We start from the raw sequence: 26,590 nt of genomic DNA on the forward strand, positions 1-26,590 counted from the left end.
TTCATTCTAATAATTAGTAGAGTGGCAATTATCACATAAATTTAAAAAGATAAGCTAAAATAAACATAATTTTTAGTTTTAATTTTCAAGGTAAAGATTCAATAAAAGCTTTTTTTCGCTGTATTTGTAAAAGCTTTTTTTTTTGCACTGTTTTGAGTGGCTTCACGGAGGCCTTTGTCTCTGCTACCTGTTGTCCTTGGAGAGCAAGGACCTCCTCCTGGATTTCTTTTAAAACATTGAATGAAATACTGATGTTAAGAGTAGGACATAATTTGAGTTTTCCAGCAAGTCTCAGACACCGGGCCTTACACCGGTCATGAGCTGGGGGAGAGAAAGAGATGGTGCAGCTGTGAGAACCTTGCAGAGCGTGTTCCCGGGAGCCTATGTTGTCCTGGTGGGTGGCTGTCCCGTGCTGGGGCTAAAGCCCGGCTGTGCACCACTGGCGGGGTCCAGCCTCCCACCCAACTCTCCAGATACCTGCACAGCCCCATGGGCTGTGACCTTCACAGTGGCCCTCTTGGGAATCCCTGATCTTATACGGGTTGGGCTTTGCGGTTGAAATCTGATTGGAAGGTCTCTGGGACAAATCCAAGACAAACCTAGTAACTTCCAGGCTCAGCTTGCATTCATAACCAGACAAAGTAGTTCCCTCCCATATGGTCTCCATAGGCCTTTTGTGTTTCTCCAAGTAAAGCTTTACCTACAGTCATGCACCATTCTCAGAACTTTACATGATAACTCATTTAACCCCCTTTTTACAGATGTTGAGAGTGAGCCTCAGGGCACTTCAGTAGCTTGCCAGGTCACACAGCTGGTGAGTCGGGAGCTAGGATCTGAACCCAGTAGCCTGGCTCTGGAGTTTGTGCTTTTTTTTTGTCGTTTTAAAAAAAATTTTTAAATATGTTTTTATTGATTTTAGAGAGAGAGGCAGGGAGAGGGAGAGATAGAATCATTGATGAGAGAGAAACATCAATGGGCTGCCTCCTGTACTCCACTTATTGGGGATCAAGCCCATAATCTAGGCATGTGCCCTGATCAGGAATTGAACCTTTGACCTCTTGGTGCATGGGTCAGTGCTCAACCACTGAGCCACACTAGCTGGCAGGAATCCGTGCTTTTGGTTCCCTGTGCTGGATGGCCTCTCCAGAGGCACCATTTCCCTCACAGGAACATCACAGACAGGCTGTAGCCAGCTGGGACCACTCTGCTTCTTTTCCCAACCCCACCGGGCCTACTTAGGAAGCTACACAATGGCCATGTCAATAGTGGGACGATGTCATTGATTTTAGTGGCATTTAGATCACAGGAGCCAGTCTGGAGCTGTGCCCCAAGATTTATGCTCCCACATCCACTAGAGCTAAAGGGAAAGGTCTGCAGAAATCATGAGTGGTGGCGGGGAGTTACTGCCCGGAGCTGCCCTCCAGGTAGTTCTGCTGACCCTGAGTTGGAATGCTCGCCCTCTCTAGCTATCACCTATCCCCTATATCTGTTGTTAGTTTTCTTGGGGAGGCTGGGGTTTGGGGGAGAAACGTCCAAAGCCCTGGCTGGATATTTTGTAGCTGTGTTACCTTAGATAAGTTACATCATCTCTCTGAGCTGTCCTTAGTTTTCCACCTGTAAAATGAAGCAAGCACTTTGCTGTGCTGTTGCAAGAAGAGTTAAAGCCCAGCAAATGTGAGCACTCCTTTTCCTTCTACCATTTCTCCTCTTAGTACAGGGGACCCAAGAAAGGCTGCGAGAACTGCCAGGTGCACCTATCGGCCCGGGTCTGGAGGGGCTGAGAAGCTTAAAAGAGAGACGGCTCTGTGACCACAGAGTGCAATTGGGGGCAAAGGTGTCTTCTGTTCACTGGCTCATTTGTTCTCATATTTATTTGTTCATTCATTCATTCTGCACATTTTTACTGTTTCTAATGGTACTCAGTTTAAGTTTGGGGGCAAAGTGAGCTAGTAGTATCCTGATGGTGTGTAAAGTTGGTGATTCCTCTGCTCTCACCTCCCCATGTTGTCCTGAGTCACTCACCTGCCTTGCCACCCACAGATGCTAAAACTCCCCAAAGCTGGCTTCTTTGCCTATTTGCTCATGCTTTTACCGTTTTTTTTGTACAAGCCAGGTGCCCAGGTCCAGGTCATGCCTTTTAACACATTCTCTGGGCACCTATGACTGGTCACGCTGGGGGCAAAGGCTGGAGTAGGCAGCAGATGGGAAAGGAGAAGCTGTGACCACCATCCCAGGAGGGTGAATGGTGCCCCCTGAACAGTGCTCAGGTTTGTGAGTATCTGATGGGGGCTTTTGAGGGAAAGGAGAATGGAAGAAAGGGAGCTATATAACTTACCATCCAAATGGGAACACTCAAATGACAGGAGGCACTGAATAAATACAGTGAACAGGAGGTGTAAACCAGGACCGGCTCAGGCAAACTGGGACATCTGGCCTCCGGGTCAGGTCAGGCTGAGAGTTATGGGGAAGCTTCATGAAGAGGGGAGCCCACTGCTGAGCCCGATGGAGGCAGCTTTTATGTTCAGCTCGTACATCCCCAGGAAGGAATGGTTGCCACCAACTGTCCTAAAGGGGAACTTTGGGGGGGTCCCCCCCCTTTTTTTTAACTAATAAATAGGCATCTGGGAGGGCTGATGTATGATGCCTGAAGCAGACATGAACAGTGGCTTCCTGAGTGTCAGGTTGGAGTGACCCCTCCCCAGACCCCTCCATGTCAGCCTCAGTTCTGACTCAGACCCCAGATGCAGATCTTGCTGGATTGCAGAGAAGGGAAAGACACTAAACTCAGTGTCTTTCTGGTTCTCCTGTGGGGAGAACCCAAGGGAGAGCACATCCTTCCACAACTTACTGAGATGTGTCAAAGCCCCTTCATCTTCAAGCCAATAAAAACAAAAGTGATGGCCCACATAAATTTGACTAGAGAGCCATCTCTCAGACGGTTCCCTTTGAGGTAGGGGCATGAGCATTTGGGATGAGGCTGCTGTATCTGGAACTTATTTACAGGGGGGTCTCTGGCCCTTCAGGTGTCTTGAAATGGGGCCTGGGGGCGGTGCAGAGGAACAGAGTGGAGGGACAGCGTGATCAGGGCAAGTCACTGTCCCAAGACTGCAGACACGGGAGCTTCTGCCTCCTCTGAAGTACTCCTGAGTGGCCCAAGCCAAGGCTCCGCGAGGCCGACTGCAGCTGACGGCTGCATCGCTATATTTCACCGGGGAAAATAAACATCTTTGAAAATGCCCTTCCTGCTGCCAAGGCAGGAAAAATATACTGAAGAAGATATACTGAAGGAGCCAATGTTTTTAGGATAAGTGCAGCCAGTCCTTGCAGAGCTCATATCTCAAGCAGAAGTCACATTGGAGTTTGTACGTAAGGGAGAGAATGGTTTATCCAACCAAACTGCCAGCTGGCCTCTCAAGATGGGAGCTGGTTCTAGTGAATAAATGGGCTTTATTGGGAGAAGCATTTGGTCCAATCACTATAAAGACCCTCATTTCCTCCCCTGTCTTCTCGGCTTTTCCTGAAGTGGTCCGATTGGGTTTGACACGGCGGTCTATAATCTGGAAAGATTTCCTTCCTGCCTGCTGGTGACAGCTGTGCTTCACTCTGATATTGGCCATGTGTCTCGACTTTTGTGTATAGAATGATTTGTAAGTGGTGTCCCCTTTAATGCTCTGGGGAAGCTTGCTCTGGACTGAGATGATGAATAATGATGGGTAATGGTTACTGAGTGGCTACTGTATGCCGGAGACATGAGGATTGTGACCATCAAGGGTTGGTTTTCTAGTGGAGGAGAGAATCTTCACCATCTTCCTTTCCTCTGGGAATGGAGGCTGGCTTCGGTTCTCCCCCAATCGCAGGGACACCCACACCAAGGTGACCCCTCTCCCCAAGTTTGGGCCAGATTGACTGAGCTGTTCTGAATTTTTAAAGGAGAGAATAGCAGGAGATACTGGCAATGTCAGGACACAGGGCTGCCGCTCCCTAGGCTGTATGCTTGGGGAGCACGGGCCCTCTGCTGTCACCCTGGGATCTCTCCCACCTGCCAGGTGCAGTGAGCTGGTGGCTGTGAGCAGCCTGTGGAGTCAGGTATGTTACTGCAGTGGGGCAGGGCAGTGCCTGGGACTGGGAGGGGCAGTGGTCTGGCCCATGGGTCTGGTTCAATATCTTAGGTCCAGCTGTGAGGTGGCTGGTGGGTAATCAGGGCACATATCCAAGGTCAGGCCACAGGGACGTGGCCCTCTGTAGCCCCACCCACTTCAAAGTAGAGCAAAGGCTCACTCACAGGTAGAGGAGTGTCAGCACCGGGCACCGAGGAGATGAAAAGGGCGTTGCCAGGAAACCTTCCTTGCAAGGTCTATGGCCAGAGTCCAAATACATGCAAACCACCTCACTTCAGAGAGGAGGGAGGCAACCTGGACATCGCCCTCACATCTTGAATGAAATAAATTTCTTCCTTCCTCCTTCTCTCCCTCTTCCTCCCCCTTCCTTCCCTCTTTTCTTTCTACTCCACAGCTATTTACTGACAGTATCACACACCAGACTCTGTTCTAGGGATTGGGGGTACACATTCCCAGCTTTCAAGGAACCCACAGACTGGTTTCTTACCTGCCAATCAAACACGCCTTATGGGAGTGCAGGCTGTGCTCCGAGCAGGGGCGCCTCCCCAGCGGGCCGGGGCTTACAGTGATGCCTGAAGGCTGAGGTCAAGGGAAGGGCTGTGTAGTCAAGGCTTCCAGGAGAAAGTGAGACGGGCCCATTTTGTAACACAATCAATGGCTGCGTCTGTGGTGAGAGCTTCTGGCCTGCCCCCCTCTCTCCACTTGCACAACTTTACAAAGGCCAATGTTTGGCACTACCTGGGGACGTTGCTGTAACTGGTCTGGGATGCAGCCTGAGCACTGGAAGTTTTAAAGGCTCCCTGGGTGATTCTAATGGCCTGCCCAGGTGGGAGCCACTAGCCTGAGAAAGAGGCAGCTGGACGTGAGTGGGGGGAGAGACAAGAGGTCGGGGAGACTGCTTTCTGTCCAGGAGGAGGCTGGGCACCACCAAGTAAGGGGGCTGTGGATGGGATAACAGGTTACAAGGAAGAGTCCCAAAGGCTCCAGTGGGAGGTAAGGAAGGGGAGGGGCAGCTATGGTAAAGAGATGTAGACAGATGCTGGTGAACTGTGGTCAGACCTTGAAGAATAGTCACGTGAACTCAGATTGGTGCCTGGCACATCTGCAAGGTAGCCCCTTGCTGGAGGCCCACCTCCAACCTGGTACAGATTCCTAGGATGGGAGGACTGCTGTGTGAGGTATATAGGGCAAGGCCGATTTTCATCTCTCCTTAAAAGTCCCGAGGCAAGGGAGAGTTGGCAGGGGGCGTGGTGATGGTCCTATTCCCTGAAACAAGCAATTGCCTTTTCCTTCCCTTGTCCCAGGGAGACACAGCTCCTTGGCTCTTAGCTCAAGGAAAACAGGGCTCAGTGGCCCCTCACTTGCTATGACCAGTTCTCCACCCTTCAGTGAGCTGCCACTTTGGATGCACCTGTCAGTGGCTTGGTGTGTCCTTTGTGGAATTCCTTCTGGCCTCTTAAGCTTCCTTTTCTAGAGAAACTTCTGTGTTGTAACACAGCTCATTTCATTCTTGAGGCCCAGAGAGGGAAAGGGCTTATTCAGGGCTAATGGTAGAGGCAGGATTCAAACCCGGAGCTTGGGGCTCCAGGGCCCTTGGACCAGGCTGCGGGGATGTTTTTCAGGACAACTAAAACATTTCTACTGTGTGTGCATCATTCTTTTCCCCCAATTGTTTGGTGCTGTTTGGCTTTATTGTTGCATTTAGGTCCTGGGAAATGATTACATTCCATGAAATAGCGAGATTGATTGACCTTTTGAAATGTCAGCAGCCACTCCCCGCTCTAGGAGATTTTGTGAGCTTCTCCAGCCCTCACCTCCTGAGGCATGTGAGCAAACCTCTCCTGTAATTGGCAAGACAGCAGCGAGAGGTGAGCTTGGCAACTGCACATGGACAGGATCCTTGAGGCGCTGGGGCACAAAATCATTGCTATCATTTAAATAAACCAGGATTGGGTTAGCGAATGGGAGAACGGCTGCAGGAGAGAGCTGTGAGTCAGCAAATTGCCCAGATCTCTTACTGAGTGGACACTAATTTAGTCCCCTGGCATCCTCCTCTTTGGGGAAGAGGGAAGCTCACCTAAGCTCTGGAACTGTCCTGGATACCTAGCTTCTGCTGAAAGCAACAACAGTGTGTTTATGAGCTAATGACAATGCAATATGAGGCAGTGCCTTTTCCTGCTCAGCCATGCCCTGGCTGATGCGATGGCTGCCAGAGGATCAGGAAGTTGCTGTTTGGATGCGGCCTCTGACTGCTTGAAAGTTACTCCTTCGTGTCATCCTCCCTCTGAGTGGCGTAGCCATGGTTCCCAAACTTGAGGGCTCTGGCCCATCCAGACGGACGGATGGGATAAAACCATCCTGAATGTGTTGTGTTGGTTGGAGTGGAAGACCCATGTGGCAGGGGGCTAGCTGTCGGTGTGTGCTCATGAGTATTTATGTGCAAGTCTGTAATTCACACTGTGAAGGTTGGATGCAATCTCCTTCTAGCAATCAGGAAGCTCTGCTAAGTGGCATTTCTAAAATTTTCCAGCACAAACAATGGTCAAGATTTTCAATGATGACTGAAAGTCTTAGGAGAGTCTTAAATGTCTTCAGATTCATCAGTTATTAAGTTGTTGTATATGTTACTTTATTTCTTGAAAAATAGATAATTCTATTGTGGAAACTCTGGTAACTTTCTTTTAACCAAGATGGTTAACTAATCAGAACATTCTTTTTCTAACCGTGCTCAATATTATCAATCAATTTTATATATTGATTTTAATGATGATACACAAGTAATTGTAAGCAGAATGATAGATATCATTTCTTGAATGCTGTCATTACTGTGTGCTAAATACTTTGTATATATTTTCTTAATCATTTCAGCAACCCTATTAAGTAGGTATTATTATTATTCCTATTTAACAGATGGAGTTTGGAAAGATTAGATAATGCACCCAAGATCACCAGGAAGGGATAGGAAATGCCTGACTCCAGATTCTGTGCTCTGAATCCTTGTGCACACTCCCCTCCTTTTTCAGTGTTATCGGACACCTACCCTGTTGTCCGACTTCGTGAGAGCAATTGTAGGGGACTCAGGCCCTGCTTTCAAGTCACTTGGGGAGATGGCAGAACATAAAGGAGAAAAAAACAGAGTGTGCTTCAGGTTCCTTGCCATGTGAATGATTCAGATAGCTGAGAAGAGCTAGAGTCACATGCCGTGTGTGTGCATGAGAGAGAGAATGAATGAATGAATGAATGAATGAATGAATGAATGAATGAATCAGGGAGGTTTCTGAAAGAGGAGCAAGTTGATTTAAACAGAATAATGCAAGGGAGATGGGTAAGGGCTCTGGCTGGGGCCCAGAGGACACACAATAGGGAGGGAGAGAAGATTGAAGAGATTGTTCAGACAAGTACTGAGTTCTATGGCTGCAGCCCCACATGCCAGGGTTGCTCCTGGTGAACCCCAGCAAAGTTTCTGCAGGAGCAGAACCTGAACGAATGCTCAGGTGAGCCCAGAACCTGTGGTGGCTGGCCGGGATGCTGCAAGAAGAACTTGTGGTCCAACTGAGGTTGCCCTAGAGGCAGGAGAGGAGCAGAATCTGCATAGAGGCCTGGTGGTGGCCAGGGCAGGGGAGAGATGGGGCCCCTGTTCCAGACAAAGGTGTGCGGAGCCTGTAGGCAGTTTCTTTGTCATTTCTGTAGTGATGGCTAGAGTTAATTTTTAGAACACTCATCCCACTAATCTACATATTCTACCACAGACCTCTGGAGCTTTAGCCAGTATCAGGATGCCTGTGCAGTTCAGCCCCATAGAAAGAATGCATTGTCAACTGAAATCCTGACTCCCAGGGAGAGGGCAAGTGCCTTTTTGTGTTTTCAGATCACAGACAAACCCTGATTCGGTTGGCCTCCCATGTCCAGACAGTAGTGGGTGTGCCATTAGGATCTAGCATGCAACCTGCCTGACACCATGGTTGGCTTTGGCAATGGTGACAGTGCATGACCACACTAGGCTGGGCAGCTTCGTGGAGGAAGAGCATCCCTGAGTTACTGTGTATTGGGATCAAGAGATGGCTTTGGGCCCGGCCGGTGTGGCTCAGGGGTTGAGCATTAGCCTGTGATCCAGGAGATCGCAATTTGATTCCTGGTTGGGACACATGCCCGGATTTCGGGCTTCATCTCTAGTCGGGGGCATGTGGGAGGCAGCAGATCAATGACTCTCTTGTCATTGATGTTTCTGTCTCCACCCTCTCCTTTCCTCTCTCTGAAATCAATAAAAAAAAGACATATTAAAAAAATTTTAAAAAAAGAGATGGGCTTGGCCCTATCTGGGTATTGCCTGGCTACTTTTGGCCATGTGAGAACATGGGCAGCCTGTGCCTGTGGCCCCATTGGTGGGGGTCAGGATTTGGGACTGGCATTCTGTGCCCCTTGCCCTTGTTCAATCTGAGCTGAACGCTGCCAGTCTGCTTCCTGCCTGGAGGCCCAAGTCTTCACCCGCTGTGACCCGGGCTGGACGGTAGGGAGATGCAGGGGTCATAAGGTTGGTCTCCTGGTTCTCCACTTTCCTTCGCTAGGGCTGTCTATTCCTACAGGATCCCAGAATTGCCAGCGGGTCCCATGAAACTGTCAGTTAAACCAATTTCTTAGCATGACTACCCAGAAGATCAAATGTAAAAACACAGAAGCCTTCCAACAAGTTAGTTACGGGACTGAATTTCCTGGTTTCCTCCTTCGTCATGCAGACGGGGCTGTTTACTGAGCTCCCCTCTGCTCTCCACTCATGAGCCTCGCCTGTGTCCTTTGCTTGTGGCGTGGCCCAACTCAGCCTGTGCATGGCGCTTTTGTCTCAAGGTCATTTTCCCATCTCACTGAACAGAGATGCACCCTGCAGCTCCTCCCCATCGCCTGCCTCCCCCTCCAGCGTAATGTGCCCCAAAGTGTGTCCAAGAGAGGCAGAGAGGCCCTTTGCTCTGTTCACCAAGGGCTCTGGTGGTGGCTGAGGGCCGCTCCGGTCCCTCCCTCCACTCCTGCAGTCCTCCCCATGTAGGACAGTCCAGACCCATGTCCATGTCGTAGGTAGCAGCTGTCTACAAGTGTGTTTCGGACACAATGATTTTCCTTGACAGTTTTTTCCTCTATTACCTTTCAATGGAAAAACAAGGAGTCTGAACTGAATAAAGAGAAAATCTCTCCCTCCCTAGTTTTACCGAGTAACAGTTGATATATATCCCTGGAGAAGTTTAAGGGGTACGGCAGGATGGTTTGATTGACATATATTGTGAAATGGTTACCACAATAGGTTCAGCTAACATCCATCTTATCATCTGATACAATAATAAGAAAAGAAAGAAAAAAGAAAAAAAATCTCCTTGTGATGAGAACTCTTAGGACTTACTCTCTTAACACTTTCCTGTAGATTACACGGCAGTGTCAGCACAGTCATCACGTTGTACGTTCCATCCCCAGTGCTTATTCACCTCATAACTGGAAGTTCACACCATTTGACACCTCCCTCCGGTTCTCCCTCTCCCTCCCCTCCCCCTCTGGTAACCACAAGTCTGATCTTCTCTCTCTCTCTCAGATTCCGCAGAGTGATATCACACAGTATTTGTCTTTCTCTATCTGGCTTATTTCACTCGGCATAATGCCTTCAAAGTCCATCCATGTTGTCACAAATGGTAGGACTTCTTTGTGTTTTATGGATGAATAACATTCCATTTTGTGTGCGTGCGTGCATGTGTGTGTGTGTGTGTGTGTATCCATCCACAACTTCTTTATCCATTCATCAACTGATGAGTACTTAGGTTGTTTCCATATCTTGGCCATCGTAAACAATGTTGCTGAGAACATGGAGGTGCAGATATCTTTTAAAGTTAATGTTTTCATTGCCTTTGGATATATTCCTAGAAGTGGAATTGCTGTATCATATGGTAGTTCTATTTTTAACTTTTTGAGGAGCCTTCATACTGTTTTGCATAGTGGTTGCTCCTATTGATATTCCTACCAACAGTGCACAAGGGGTTCCCTTTTCTCCATGTCCTCATCAGCACTTGTTGTTTGTTGTTTTATTGATGATAGAGATCCTAAAAGGTGTGAGGTGATATCTCATTGTAGTTTTAATTTGCATTTCTCTAATGACCAGTGATGTTGAGTATTTTTCATATACCTGTTGGACCTAGATTCTTTTTTTCTTCTTTTTAAATATGTTTTTTATTGGTTTCAGAGAGAGGAAGGGAGAGGGAGAGAGAGACATAGAAACATCAATGATGAGAGAGCGTCATTGATCATCTGCCTCCTGCATACCCCCCACTGGGGATCAAGCCCTCAACCTGTGCATGTGCCCTGACCAGGAATCAAACCTCGATCTCCTGGATCATAGGTCAATGCTCAACCGCTGAACCACACTGGTTGGGCTCTAGGTCCTTTTTGAATGTCTTCTTTGGAGAAATAGTTGTTCAGGTCTATTGCCCATTATTTGGCAGGTTATTTGTTTTTTTATTTTGCTATTGAGTTGTATTACCTATTAAAATATTTTAGATGTTAACTCCTTATTGGATTTATAATTGCAACTATTTTCATTCCATAGGTCATCTTTTCACTTTGTTGATGGTTTCCTTTGCCGTGCAGAGGCTTTTTAATTTGATATAGTCACACTTGTTTATTTTTCATTTTGTTGCTTGTGCTTTAGGTTTCATACCCAAAAAATCATTACCAAGACTCAGGTCAAGGAACTTTATTCCTATGTTTTCTTCTAGGAGTTTTTTCATAGTTTGAGGTCCTGTATTCAAGTCTTTAATCCATTTTGAGTTAATTTTTTGTGAATGGTACAACATAGGTGTCCAGTTTCATTCTTTTACATGTGAATGTCCAATTATCCCAGCACCATTTATTGAAGACTGTCTTTTATCCATTTAGTATTCTAGCCTCCCTTGTCAAATATCGGTTGACCATATGTGCTCGACTTTATTCCTGGGCTCTTGATTCTGTTCCATTGGATTATGTATCTGTTTTCATGCCAGTACCATATTGTTTTGATGACTATAGCTTTATAGTATAGATTGAAATCAGGAAGTATGATGCCTCCTGCTTTATTCTTTTTTCTCAGGATTTCTTTTCAGGGACTTTTGTGGTTCTATATAAATTTTAGGATTGTTTTTTCTACTTCTGTAAAAAATTCTATTGAAATCTTGATAGGGATTACATTGAATCTATAGATGATTTTGGTGTTATTGACATTTTAACAATACTATTTCTTCCAATCCAGGAATACAGGATATCTTTCCATTTATTTGTATCTTCTTTAATTTCTTATCAATGTCTTGTAGTTTTCAGAATATAGATCTTTTGCCTCCTTCATTAAACTTATTCCTAAATATTTTATCATTTTTGATGCTAGTGTAAATGGGATCAATTTCTTTATTTCTTTTTCAGAAAATTTGTTGTTAGTGTATTGAAATGCTACTGATTTTTGTATGCGAATTTTGTATCCTGCAACTTTATAGAATTCTTTGATTAGCTTTAACAGTTTTTTGGTTGAGACTTTAGGATTTTTTTACATATAAAACCATGTCATCTGTAAATAGAGACTATTTTATTCTTTGTTACTAAATCTGAAACCTTTTATTTCTTTTTCTTGCCTGATTGCTTTAGCTAGAACTTCTCATCACAGGAGTGATGAGAATGGACACCTTGTCTTGTTTCTGATCTTAGAAGAAAAACTTTCAACCTCTTAGCATTGAGCATGATGTTAGCTGTGGGCTTGTCACATATGGCCTTTATTATGTTGAGATATGTTCTTTCTCTACCTAATTTGTTAAGACTTTTTATCATGAATGAATGTTGAATTTTGTTAAATGATTTTTCTGTGTCTATTGAGATGATCATATGATTCTTTTCTTTCATTATATTAATGTGATACATTACATTGATTGATTTGTGAACATTGAACCATCCTTGCATCACAGGGTTAAATCACATAATTTCAATTTGTTTCTTTGTCCCATAAGTTCTTCACTTCTTTTTGTTTTTCTTTTTGATCCTCTGACTAGATAATTTCTAATGTTCTAGCTTCCAGGTCACTGATTCTTTCTTCTGTGTGGTCAAGTCTGCTTTTGAAACTCTCTATTGAAGTTTTTTGTTCAGTTATTGTATTTTTCAACTCTGGGACTTCTGGTTGTTGTTGTTGTTGTTTTTAATGGTTGCTGTTTTCTTGTCAAACTTCTCATTTTTTCATGAATCATTTTTCCTAATTTCATTAAGTTGTCTGTATGTGTTTTCTTATTGTTCACTAAACTTTATTAAGAGGATTATTCTGAGTCCTTTGTCTGACAGTTCATAAATCTCTCTCTCTCTTTAGAGGGTTGGTTGTTGGAGCTTATCAGGTTTTTTTTAATGGTTCATATTTACCCGATTTTGGGAGGGAGCCTTGATTCCTTATGTTGGTATCTATGCATCTGAGTAATTGGCTCCTCTCCTAGACTTTATAAGGTTTGCTTTGGCAGAGAGAGTTTTTCAGCAATCAACTCAATTTGGGTTTCTGGGTATATCTGCTGGTAATATCCTTGGGCAGGTGGGGCCTGCTATTATGGTCTATTTTTAGGGCAAGCAACTGTTTGAGCTCTGAGGTTTGGGATGGGGGATGTGCTACTGTCTGAAAACAGTTGGACAGCACTACTGGCTTGGTTCTCTGCCCATGTGAGGTAGTAACATGGGCTTTGCGGCTGCCTGAATTCTCTGGTCAGGCTTGCTAGATGGTTGGGACTGGATACTGTATTCAGTAGTAGATGGGGCTATGACTTAGCTTCCCTTCCCTGGCAGGGCAGCAGGATGGGACCCAGGGCCGGTACAGCTCATTGTCTAGGGGCCTAAATCAGGCAAGAATGTGCACTGAATTCTGTGGTCAGGTGAGGCCACTAGTTTTGCTCTGTGGATGTCGAAAGACACTGGCTGTGCTCTTTGTTCAAGTGCCACTGTCAGTAGGGCTGCTGGATGTGCTACACAGCTTTCCATGTGCTCTAGTTAAGTTCCTTCGTCCAGCAGACTGGAGGCTGGATTCAGCAATGATCAGGGCTATGAATTAGATTTCTTGCCTGGACACAGCAGGAGAAACAGCTCAAAAGCCAATAAGGCTCTTTGTTGTCTTAACCCAAGCCAGCCTATGTGCTAGGTTTCCCGACCAAACAGGTACACTGTTTTGCTCTGCAAAATTGGCTATGCCTGCCTCTTAGCTGGAGTGCAGCCAGACCACACAGCTTCCAGAAGTCGTCTCTAGCACGTCTGGTCATATGGTGCCAGAAGACATTCTCCACAATGAGTGGGGCCACATTTCAGGTCCTTATCTAGATGTGGGCAAACTGGGCTCTAGGGCTGGCAAAACTCCTCATTTGAGGATTTGAATCAGGCATATCTGCACCTTGCTGAGTTTCCTGGTGAGAATGTGCCCCTGAGTTGGTTTTGCCGATAAGCAAAGCCTCTGGCTGGGATTACTACTTGGGCACTATAGGCATGAACTTGGTCTGCCAAGCTCTGTGTGCTGGTTGTTGCAAGGCCCTTCTCCCTCCTCCATCAAAGTCAGATTCCCAGTGGCCGAACTCCCAGATCCCCCTGCAATCCCTGAGATGTGAAATCAGAGTAGGGGCTCCAGCAAAGTGACCCACAATGCCAGGGAGGCTGGTTTCTCCCCTAGATTTCTTTTCTTTTCTTTTCTTTTCTTTTCTTTTCTTTTCTTTTCTTTTCTTTTCTTTTCTTTTCTTTTCTTTTCTTTTCTTTTCTTTTCTTTTCTTTTCTTCTTTTCTTGGAGGAACTGGAAGCTCAGGGGTCTTTTCTTTATATAATATATGTTTTTATTGATTTCTGAGGGAGAAAGGGAGAGGGAGAGAGAGATAGAAACATCAAAGATGGGAGAGACTCATTGATCGGCTGCCTCCTGCACACCACTGCTGGGGATCGAGCCTGAAACCTGGGCATGTGCCCTGACCAGGAATCAAACTGTGACCTCCTGGTTCATAGGTTGATGCTTAACCACTGAGCCACGGTGGCCAGGCTCAGGGGTCCTTTCCTTATGGTGATGTGCTGGCCTGGGGGAGGGGCAATGCAGTCAGGGTGTAGCCATTTCTTACCCTTCTAATGTGATCTGTCTCTGTGGTGAAGGGGGCATTTTGGCCTCACCCCTGTGCCCTAGCATGATCTCGGTGATGACTTATTGTTGAGTAGTTGTTAGTTCTCCTTGTGAGGGGGCAACGTCAGGGGTGGCCTACATCACCATCTTGGTGATATCACTCCCAAAAGAGAGAAAACCTTGACACTGTGCTGGCTCTGTGTCAGGGGCTGGAGAAGCAGGGGCTCTGCTGGGTCCTAGGCAGCTTGCCTTGCCCCACCCCATGGCCCCTCCTCTCTGGGGCCTTCCTTTCTGGAAGTCTACTAGGCTTGCAGTCTGAGTGCCTACACTTGTGCCCCCAGCGAGTTACTGGCCTTCTCTTCTGGCCCAGGATCCTGCAGAGCTCCCTTCTCATTTTCTGTTTATGTGTCAGGCTGAGTCTGGGGGTTCCCTCAGGGACTGTGAGGTCTTTTTTCACACATGGTTTCATTTCCTCTCTGGAAGTTTCCCCAGGTACAAGGTCCTTCTCCACCCCACTGGCCCCTCCCTGGGCAGACTGTGGTCATTCGTACACCTTGTCCAGTGTCCTACAGAAGCATTTGCTGAAGCCTGGTCGGCTGGGCCTGCAGTGATTATAAATGGCTGGGCATGTGATTGGCAGAGATGATCCTGAGGCATAATCTTGGCTCTTGACTAAGTGACAAGAGGGACAGTCCATGGACAGGAGGACAGAGCCCTGGGAAGCTGTGACTAAGCCTGACCCTAGCTTTGTAAATGTCTTTTCCTCCCCTCCCCCTCAAAATTGATGTCTACGTGGGAGCCCATTTATAATGATCTAATTGGAATGGCAACAGATATAGGGTTCTTTTATTTATTTATCTATCTATTTATTTATATTTTTATTGAATTTATTGGGGTGACATTGGTTAATCAAATTATATAAGTTTCAGGTGTACAACTCTGTAATACATCATCTGTATATTATACTGTGTGTTCACCACCCAAGTCAAGTCTCCTTCCATCACCTTGTAACCCCCTTTCCCCTCTTCTACCTCCTCCACTCCCCTTTCCCTTTGGTAATCACCACTCTGCCGCTTGTGTCTATAAGTTTTTAATTTTTATTTTATGATATAGTATTCTGCCGTAGCTAACAGCAAGATTGAAATTTGAGGAGATGCAGAGACAAATTACCTCTGAATTTTCTGGCAGCCATAAAAGCTTTCACTGTATAGTAATTTTCCATTTCTGCTGCAGGCATATTTGCATATTGCTTAACAATTTATCTCCTGTCATTTGTCAGATATTATCCATCTCCTGTTAATAAGCTAAGACAGGTCATATTAAGACTTTGCAGGCCCCCTGTGCTGTCAGCCCGCCTCTCCTGCCCACAGTGCCCCTCTGCTGTGGGAGCGGACAGGGCTTGACACGGCTGCAGCCTGGCTCTGGGTTAGGGGTTCTGTCTGCAGCCCCTTCTGCTCCAATCCCCAAGTAGAGGGATGATGGAGTCACGGCATGTTGTGTTTCTGTTCATGGTCTTTAGAGGAAGCTCTGGTAACCATCTCTCCTTAAGTGGGAGCTGGGCTCCATGTACGAGTGGAAAGAGCCCTCCTCTGATTCCTGGCTGTGGCTCCCAGCCTCTCTAAGATTCTGCCTAACTCCTTTCCCTCGCTGGAACTCAGTTTCCCCAAGGATTCCAGGACAGGTTTAATTAGCTACTTCTTTAAAAAAAGTTTTTCAATTATAGTTTCTGTTCAATATTACTCTGTATTAGTTTCAGGTGTACAGCATAGTGGTTGGACAATCATGTACTTTACAGAGTTGTCTCCCGGATATTTCCTGTACCCACCTGGCCCCATATATAGGCATCACAATATTATTGACTATATTCCCTGTGACCGTTTTGTGACTCCCAATCTGTACTTCTCAATCCCTTCACTATTTTCACCCAGCTCCCCAGCCTCCCCTCCCCTCTGGCAACCACTAGTCGGCTTGCTCTCTGTGTCTCTGAGTCTGTTTCTAATTTGTTCACTCCTTTGTATTGTTCTTTAGATTCCACATATAAGTGAGGTGATATGGTACTTGTCTTTCTCTAGCTGACTTATTTCGCTTAGCATAATACCTTCTGGGTCCATCCATGCTGTCACAAAAGGTAAGGTTTCATTCTTTTTTATGACTGAGTATTCAAGTTTTTATCTGTCTCACAGCTTTTTTATCCACGGATCTATTGATGGGCACTTGGGTTGCTTCCAGATCTTGGCTATTGTAAATAATGCTGCAGGGAACATGGGGTGCATATATTCTTTCAAATTAGTGTTTTGGGTTTTTTTGGATATGGTCTCAGAAGTGGAACTGCCGGATCAGAAGGCAGGGAAAAAATATCTTGTTTCTTTCTTTTCAAAAAATATAAAAGCAATAGCACCCTGCTTTCCAAACACAAATTTCCATGGAACCCAGCATGTAGAACAGGCAGCTCAGCTGGTGAGATGTACCAGGGGGATGAGTGGAGAAGGGGGTCCTGTTTTCCTGCTATTTCCACTGGCCCCTCTTGCTTTCCACACAAAAGAGGCCCTGGGGCACCTCCCAGCTCCTGGCATCCTGAGGAGCAATGGGAAGGTGCCTGGTGGGATGCCTTTGGTCCTGCATTCTGCCCGACACTGCAGCTCTGGGGTTATCAGCCCCTTCCTCCTGCCTGGTTCTGTGCTCAGGCTGTGGAGCAACTTCATTTTCCAGCTTTCTACCTTGAGATGCTTGGACTCAGAGCCCTAAATTGATAGTAGTAGGTTCAGTTGGCCATTGGTGGACACGTTTTGAGAGGAAAGAAAAATGGTTTGATGCTGAATGTGTGATTAGATTTGCATAATTGAATCGAAATAGAATTAAAGGGTCATATGTTTACACAGCGATGCCTAAAATCAGATTGGGTGATGTGTGCTCAGTGCTAAAATGGGTTCCTCAGGGACATGTGAATATCTGCTACTCACAGTCTCTGCAAGACCCGGAGAGAAGTTTCTGGGCGGGGGATGGTTTTGAGGGAGCCAAGGGGTGCTAATGGCAATGGCAGAGTTAATGAGCACTTCCTGGGTGCCCAACATGTGCTATGGGATTTGCCTCAATTTCCTCATGGAATCTTCAGTACATCTGTGACATGGGTACTATTATTGCTCTCTTTTACAGATAAGGAAACCGAGGCTGGGAGTGGCTAAATCATTTATAAGTTTGATGCCTGATGTTATTTTATCTGAAAGTAAAATGTCAAAGTGCACCAATCAGAGGATGTATTCAGGGGAAGCAAGGCTCAGGAATGAAGAGTAACATTGCTGTGCGGACCGAGCCGTGGCCCCAGCAATGCCAGCGCACACCTGAACCTGAGGCCGCCCCCTTTAACTGTGTGTGTTTCTCTGACCAGGTTCTCACCTGGATTTTGTGTTCAGCATCAGAAGTCCTCCCTAAGGCAGTCAACCTGGCCAAGCCTTGACAGTTGTCTTAATCATGATTGAGATGCTGACACTTATTCACACAAAATGTGCCTAAGATAGAGAGAGGACCAGCATTCTCAAGGTTGTGGGCAGCTCTGCCTTTTTGTCATTTTGACATTGCCTGTGTCTGGAAGAGAGTCATAATCCTGTGGAATTTCCAGATGAGGGATGGCAGTGACTTCTTCCTAATATGCCACTGGATCCCTTCAAAGAGTATACACACCACCTCATTTGATCCATACAAAGCCCAGCAACAGAGGCCATATTATACCCTGTGTATGGATGAAAAAAGTGATGCCCTGAGAGGTGAAATGACTTAACAAAGGTCACACAGGTAGCTGTGAAAGCAGAATAGTGAGGAGAATGGGCTGCCTGGGTTCACCTCTTGGCTCTGCCACTTGCAGCTGTGTGACCATCCTGGAATGCACTTACAGATCCACGGCCTTTGGTGGGGTTTGTACTTCCCTGACCACATCAGGGGTACTTGGCTTGGCTACTGGAATGTTAGCAGACTTGTGAGCAGGAGCTTTCAGTGTGTGTCTTTGGTTCGGTTTGTTCTCTTGTGTCATGAAGAGGACGTGAGGGCCTGGTACCCTGTGCTGTGGAGAGGATCTGAGGCCTGGGCACCCTGTGCTGTGTTGAGGATCTGAGGCCAGACACCCTGGGCTGTGGAGAGGATCTGAGGCTGGGCACCCCATGTTGTGGAGAGGATCTGAGGCCCGGGCACCCTGTGCTGTGGAGAGGATTTGAGGCCGGGCGCCCTGTGCTGTGGAGAGGATTTGAGGCCGGGCGCCCTGTGCTGTGTTGAGGATCTGAGGCTGGGCACCCCATGTTGTGGAGAGGATCTGAGGCTGGGCACCCTGTGCTGTGGAGAGGATCTGAGGCTGGGCACCCTGTGCTGTGGAGAGGATCTGAGGCTGGGCACCCTGTGCTGTGGAGAGATTCGCTGTGTCAGGCTGGAGGGGCCCACTTTACATTGAGTTTATAAATTCAGCCTCTTAACCAGAAAGAGATTCTGACAAGTGGGGCTTCAGTTTTCACTCCTCGTTAGCTGTTGACGTGCTTTGGGTTTTCTTGGAACATTCATGCGAGGGGGGCAGGGGACGGAGACTGTCTTTTCCGAGGCTTCTGAACATGGAGGGTGAACATGTGTATTTTGTGGGGAGGCACCACTGAACCGCTCTGGCTGCCCAGGTGGCTGGCGGAGCAGCCACTCTGCGGAGTGGGGCTGAACTGGGCGGCTGCCTTTCACCTGGGGCTGCCCGATGGACTCCCAATGGTGGTGGACGGGAAGAGCAGGGTTACATACGGTGCCTCTGGCCCTTGGACCCCGCAACATGGCCTCAGTACCCACAGAGAGCACATTTGCACTTATGTAATCCCTGCACTCCTCACTGGCAGGGACAAAGAGGAGAGCCTCACAAAAGATGTGCCCACAGTTGCCATGGCAGTTTCCAAGCCCCCCTCGCTGCCCTCCGCTAATTCCTCCTAATCGGCCTGTGTTCCAGGACTGACTGCGGCTGAGGCGACATGCTTCTGGCTTGGGCTCTCGCCCTGGGCTCTGGTGCTCCTCTGCAGCAGAGGGTGGGTCTTCTGAGGCAGGCTCCGGATCAAGTTAGGCTTCAGGGCCCCAGGCCATGGCTCAGAGAGGGTTTCCTCCCAGGCTCGCATGCACCCACACGCAGGTACACACACTCTTACATACTCACACGCCTAATGCAGGGACAGCTGGGAAGGTGCTTGTCCCCAAGGGGGCTGACCAGCTAGAGCCTCCCCCTCCTCCTCTCCCTCCCTCCCTCCCTCCCCTCCCCTCCCTCCCTCCCTCCCCCCTCCCTCCCCCCTCCCTCCCCCCCTCCCTCCCTCCCTCCCCACAGCTCTTCTTGCCTAACCCAGATGAATTAGAGCCACATGAGGAACCTGTCTGTCCATCTGTTTGCCCTTCCACTGTTCAGATATTCACTCAACAGGTGTCTTTAGAGGCCGGTCACAAGCCCCATGGTGTAAAACACAGAAGTGGTCAGAGCAGACCTTTTGACAGAGGGGATGGGCATGACTAATTAAAAGTAGGACTACATCAGGCCAAAAGGAGAGCATAGACAAAGGACTCTGGGGCCTGGAGGAGAGGGAGATCAGGGCTTCCAAACTTTAGAGGAGCCGAGGTTGGGCAGGGAATTCCAGGAGAGGAGTCAGTGCAAGCTGAGGCACGGCCTCGGAAGACTGGGCCTCTTCAGGGCTCTGCAAAGAGGCCGGAGATGGAGCCGATCCCCAGAAGGACAGTCTCGAGAACATCAGCAGGATCCTAAGGGAAAGCTCAGAGCCAGACACCAGTCCTATCCTCAGAGGCCCCAGACAGAGTCAGGATAGCCAAACACCAAAGATGTCCCGTCCCTACGTCTGCCCCCAAAGCCAGGAGCGAGCAAAGAATGTGGGGAGGGGAGGAGGGACAGTATGGGGGTCAAGAGTCCCTGGAGAAAGACAGACCCAAATATTACTCCCCACATACTGTCTGTGTGACCAGGGGCCCTCCCACAACTGCTCTGAACCTCCGTGTGCTCAGAATGAGAGTGGCAAGAGTAGCTTCACAGCGTTTGTATGCATGAAGATTAAATTAGATAGCAGATATGACGCTCAGGGCAGTCACAGTATTTCAGGGGAGATGGAGCTTTGGTGAAGGTGTGGCTTTATCTCCAAGGAGAAAAGCTGGGAGCAGTGGGTTGTGAGTAAAGCCATCCAAAACCAGCCTCAGACCCTGGCTTTTATTTTGTAGAACGGAGGAAATTCCCAAAGCTGACACCCTGGAGGCTGCTCAAGGTCTTGACTTCCATGTGCCCCTCCCCCACTCCCCAAAGTCTTTGCTCACTGCTGGTTTGTGGGGAGGGGATGTCGGTTGTTTTCTGCTGTCCTGGCTCAACTGGGGACTCAGAGGACAGGATTGGTGCCTGACTGAGCTGTGCCTCAGGCTCCTGCAGTGGTGGCAAGTTTAGAAAGTGTGGCTAAGGCTGGGGCGGGACTTGAGTGTTGGGTTTGGTGGCACCCAGCACCCTCCCTGCTGTGGCCACTGCCCTGGAAATCCTGGGTTGTTGGCAGGGGGCCTCTAGCCTCTGGTTTTTTTGGTCTTAGGAGGGAGGACTGCTTGGGTGGGAGCTACATTTATATACAAATCCCTTGAAAACACTGATGATTTAAGGAAAATCAAAGTTCTGCCCGCGATGCTGTTTGGGAAGCCCCTCCCCCCCCCCCCCCCCCCCCCCCCCCCCCCGGACATAGCACGGCAGGAGCTGTGCCCCACTGTCCCGGGAACCTGCAGTGTAAGGTGAGGGTGCTGGCTGCTGTGCTGGGCGCTGGGGCCGTAGACCACAAGGTGAGCCATCAGGTACCTGGTACGTGTCATCATGATCATAGATTGAAACCCAGAGGGGAAGATGAGACTGAGTAGCAAAGTGCATTGCTGGGGGTGCTAGATGCTGTAGCTATGACAACGTTCGTGGCCATTCTCGTGAGGAAGAAAAGGCTGAGTGAAGTGGTCACTCAGCATCGCGGCAGGTCAAGTGCAGCATCGCGGCAGGCCTGGTGGGCTCCGTTCACTGCCCACTGCGGATGGGAGGGGCCTGGAGCTGAGCAGTCGCCTGGTGCTGTAACACACAGCACTCCAAACAAGACCAGCGGTGACAGTGCTGGAAGATGAGAGTCAGGAGCACGGGGCCTTGGGCACCCTCCCTCCTTTGCAGGGCTCCTGACTCCCTGTGTGTGTGAACATTGATTAGGGGACCGTGAGCTCTAAGAGGGTGAGACCCAGGTTTACTTTCACTCCCCATTGTGTCCCTAGCACCTAGCAAAGTGCCTGGCAAACAATACTTGCTCGACGAATACCTGCGAATGAATGCTGATGGGTGAGAGGAGACCAGGGGGTGGGGGATGCAGAGAAAATTGCAGACCATTGAGGCAAAGGCAGCCTTTGTCCGTGCAGTGTATCTGGACCTTCATGGCACTCACGCATGAGGCCCAGGGAGAGTGTGATACAGGCAGACACCCTTTGGAGGGCAGCCCTCTGTCTCCTTTCCCAGGCACGCCCCATCCTAGGCACATGTGGAAGCAGCTGATCATTTTCATGGCTTTGCTGGGATCAGAGAGGGCACTCGTTTGAGTTTCAGAGTTTTGGGGCCTCCACACAGAAGTCTGGTGGGGCTCACGGTGCCTGGCACAGGAAATGTTTATCTTTAGCTCAGTGGCCAGCAGAGCTCTTTGGGAGAACAGAGCCAGGGCAACCAAGTCAATCAATTGATCAATGTGACATGGTAACTGACATTAACCCACGCTGACTCCTACCCCCACCCCAGGCTATCAGTTCAGAAACCCCTCTTCCCTCCGGGTGGAAACAGGGAGGCAGTTTTCCTCAGGAAATGTGCAGGGTGTTATAATTTGGGAGGATGCAACCATTTTTTTTTATAATTGTATAATCTGTATATAATTCCTTGTAATAAAATGTGATGATTATAGTTCTGTTCTCATAAAAAGCTCCCTAATCTTCTAATTAGGAAAGCATGTTTTCTGTGCTCCAGAATGGCTCATCTTTAAAAGTTTTTTTTTTATTTTTAAATTTTTTATGAGAGTCGGTGTCAAGTTTGGATTTTGCCAGCTCTCAGAGCACAGAGGCAGGGGCTCCATCCAGCCCCAGGCCCGTCACCCAGGAGGTGGGCCAAGAGCGAGAGTCTTTCTCACGACTGGAAATCTTTTCGCATCTGCCAGAAATGTTATCCCCTGAAACAAAGTATGTGCTGCCTTAATGCCACACTCATTAAACAAACACTGAGCACCTACTGTGTGCCAGGTACTGTGTCTGCCATCATTGAGTTCCCCACATGACGTGAATCAAAGAACCACACTAAGGAATGTGGCTTTGTGGCGGTGACAAGAGCTGTTGTGTGAGGTGCACGGGGCAGCGAAAGCAGATGCCAGTGGGCCTGACCTGATCAGGGAGGTCAGAGAGAGCCCCTGAGCAAGTGACATTTGAGTAAGGCTGTAAAGGATGAGTAGGTGTTAGTGGAATAAAAGGCTGCAGGAGCCCTCCAAACTGAGAGAGCAGCAGGAGGTGGGAGAGGGTCTGGCCTGTTCTCTTCTCTTCTCACACTTGGGAAGATGCCAGTTCTTCCTGGCTCCCCTCCTGTGGCCAGAGTAGCAAAGACTTGGTGTTGGGGCACATGGCACCGGTGCCCCCGGTTGGGGAGGTCAGAGCCCTCATCAGCCCCTCCCATCGCATCCTCCAAAAGGGGTTTGTTGTTTGGGTCCGCTTCTCTCCTTTGCACGAAGTCACGGCTCTGGCTGTTGTTGTACAAGTCCAGGCCACTGCCATCTCTTACCATAGCCCACCTGGACATGACAACAGCCTCCTCACCATGCTCCGGTCAGAGGGCTCTTCATGGGGGACAAATCCAATCACATCACGCCCCTGCTCAAACCTTCCGACGGTTTCCTACCGCCAACGGATGGACTCCATGCTCAGGCCCTGCCAGCCTCGGTGTCCCAGGGCGTCTGCTCTACATATTCCAGACACACAACTTGTCTTGGGCTGGGGGCCATGCCCAGCTGTCCCTCTCAGGGTCTTTGCACATGCCATTTATTCTCCCTGGAACATTCTTCTCACCCCAACCCAATTCTATCCCCTCGTCCATTTGGCAAATTCCTCCCTACTCCACTTTCAGTTCTCAGCTTAAAAGTCAGCTCTTCCAGGAGGCCTCCCAGCCTAGGTCCTTGATCTAGTTTTTAAAAAAAATTTGATTTTTAGAAAGAGGGGGGGGGGAGAGAGAGAGGGAGAGAGGGGGAGAGGGAGAGAGATTGAGAGATTTGCTGTTCCACTTATTTATTCATTCATTGGTTGCTTCTTGTATGTGTCCTGACCGGGGATTGAACCTGCAACCTTGGCACATCAGGATGACATTTTAACCAACTGAGCTACGCCCCCGGGGCTCTCCTTGATCTACTTTTCCACTACACTTTGCTACAGATGTTTGTTTTGCATCGGCTTTCGCTTCTGGACTATAAATTCCTCGGGACCAAGCACAAGTCTGTCTCAGTCTCCGTGTCATGTGTCTCCAGTATCAGCACAGTACCTGGCACACAGTAGTGCTCAGGAAGTGAGTGAGTGGTGGAGTGACACCACTGAGCGTGGGGTGGCTGTGTGCCGCCTCCTCTCCCTGGGATGTTCACTGTAGCCCCTATTCCCACACAGGCCCTGGCTTCCTGTTGGTATCACGTGCACAGCATCTTTCATGTGCTGTTTCTCTGTTTGTTGAGTGAGTTGGTCTGGGGCAGATAACCCTCCTCAAGGCCTTACCCCACCTTGAGAGCTCAGCCTCACAGGGATGGGTGTGGGCAGGTTTCAGTGGGAGACTTGGACCGTTGGGAGTTCAGTGGAGGCTTGACTTTAAATTCTTTCTGGACAGAGGTGAGGGATTCAGAAATCAGTTGGGAAATGATGTGAGAGGTCCATTCTCCAGGTTCTCAGCTCTGGGCAGCTCAAAACTTAAATGTGAGTCAGAGCCACGTCCACAGCCACTGGCAGGACAAGGCAAGCTGGGTGGGCCTTCCATCCATCGGCGGGGGTCAGGCCTGAGTGTTGCCAGCAGTGCAGAGCCCTGGGAGGAGACGTCAGAGACACGTTGTTCTGGAGGCTGCCACAGTGTGGTTGGCAACTATGTATTTCTGATCTATTAAAGAATGCTTTGGCAAAGGAAATTAAGATTAGGAATGAAATTGTAATATAATCAAATTGCATTTTTATGGAAAGTACTACAGTTTTCTCTAAATAAAATTCAGTAGCAAAATTTTATTTGCTTTTTCTCAAAAGTGTCTTTCCAAATTGATTTTTCAGAGAAACTGGGAAAACCAGCCCGGTTAAGCGGGAGAAAGGTCTAAATCGAAGGCCTTCAACCCAAAGCATGGCATGGCTAGGATGGGCCAGCCCAGGGTCCCCTGGGCTCAGTGCTTCCTGCCTCCCCAGGCATTCCCAGCTGCTCGCTCACCTTCCATGGAGCTCTCTGAGGGATGGATCAACCCTGAGATGCCTCTGCCGGGGACAGGGAAACGTGTACTTTCTGAGTCTTCCCATGGTGATGCAGCAGCAGGCAGGTGTTCAGGGGAAAATTATTAGAAGAAGCAGACATGGGCTTAGAGTTTGGAAATTGCTCGAGAGCAGGAAGTGCAAATCACCATCTCTATGGGCAAAGGTTTGCAAAAAGGATTTTTAAGCTTTCCACACATGGCCCCAACATTCACGGGAAAAGTCAGAAATTCAGCTCATCCTGCCAGTGTTTGCCCTGCATCTTTATATTTGGGAGCATCTGGATCATCATTGGAATTTATCATCCACCCAGATGCTTGATGGTCCCTACGTGGGGCCAGCTGTGTGCACACAGCAGGAACTGAACATGATTTATTCTTTCTCTAATAACTATAATCAGGCTCCAGGTTTTCAGTAACTGTAATCAACCGTCAGGTACTTATTGATCTCTTATGCTAGGCATATGCAAGGTACAAGTGACATATGTCATGACGCTTCACTTACAAAAAGTGGTACCTTGTTTGAGAGACAAAATCAACAAGCACCGTCTTCTTCACTCTTGGTTCTCTCTCTTGTCCCAACCGGGAGGTCCTTCCAGGGCGTCTGATGGGAACCCGGGAAAGCTGGGTAGGCAGGAAGGCTTCTTGGAGGAAGAGAGCTACATCCATATCTGATCTTATGAATGGCATTTAGGATAATGAATGGGAGCGGGGTCCCTTTATGTTAGGGACAGAAGACTGGCAAATTCACAGCAGGGTAAAGGTGTAAAGGGGAGAATGTGTTGATTGAGGGAGGGGAGGGTGGAGGGAAGGTAGGGAGCTGAGACCACTCGCCTGATGGTGGCTGTGGGTTGAATCTTGGGGAACAAGGAACAGTTGCTTTGACAATGTAGGTCGGGGCCTGATGGTCGGAGGCCTGAACCCCTAAAGGAGATTGTCTTTTATTCAGGCTACTGCGGCTCTCTGTGAGCGGCTCAGAGTTTGTGCAGGGGTCCCTCCGCCCATGTGCCAGCCCTGCGCTGTCTGTGGGTGGAATCAACACAGTTCCCACCACGGGCCCACAGCTGCTCCTGCGCGCGCCCACACCGCTGTGAAAAGAATGCAATTTTATTAAGAAGATTCACCAAATTTGAAGTAGCTGTTTGCTCTATGGGTCATCTCAAGCAATGTTTCCTATTATTACGTAATTGCTCTGAAGTATAGGAATTCATTTTGCTGTTAAGAAGAGGATGGGCTCCACTGCCCCAGGGGGAGTCAGCCTGGGAGGCGTTTGGATAACGGAGGGGGTGGTCCAAGGTGGGCTCTAAGGTCTTGGCTGTGGAGATGAGTCAATAGCAGATTGGAGAGATGGGAGAGAGCAGGCTGGTGGGCCATCAGGGCCACTAGGGGGACAATGGGGTGGGGGCCCCAAAAGGCAGGGTCTCTTGCTGGGTTGAAATGGAAACTCCAAGAGTATAGAGCAGGGAAGACCTGAGGACTATGGGGAGGGCAATGGCAAGGGCATTGGCTGCAGTGCTGTACCCAAGGAGTCACGCAAGGACACCAGTCAGTCCCTCTTCTTTTTCTGAGTTGCATCTGCTTCTGGTTGGGGCTTCTATCACCCTGAGTGGGTGGCTGTCACCCATGCCAGGAGCTAAAGGACTGAGCAGTGTGAGAGGCCTACAGGGTTCAGTTTTCCAGGCTCTGAAATTCAGTCCCCCCTCACCCACCTCACAGACCTCAGCTGAGTTGCGGGGGACCTGGCTTGGCTACAGCTGAGAGAAGCAGAGGACCGAGGGGCACAGAACAGAAAGTCAAAGGAAGCCAGCCGCCATGTACAGTTTCTACTCTGCAGACCAGCAGAACTGTGGGCC

The sequence above is a fragment of the Miniopterus schreibersii genome (assembly GCF_964146895.1).
Source record: "Miniopterus schreibersii genome assembly, chromosome: 4".
In the NCBI taxonomy this organism is placed as follows: Eukaryota; Metazoa; Chordata; class Mammalia; order Chiroptera; family Miniopteridae; genus Miniopterus; species Miniopterus schreibersii.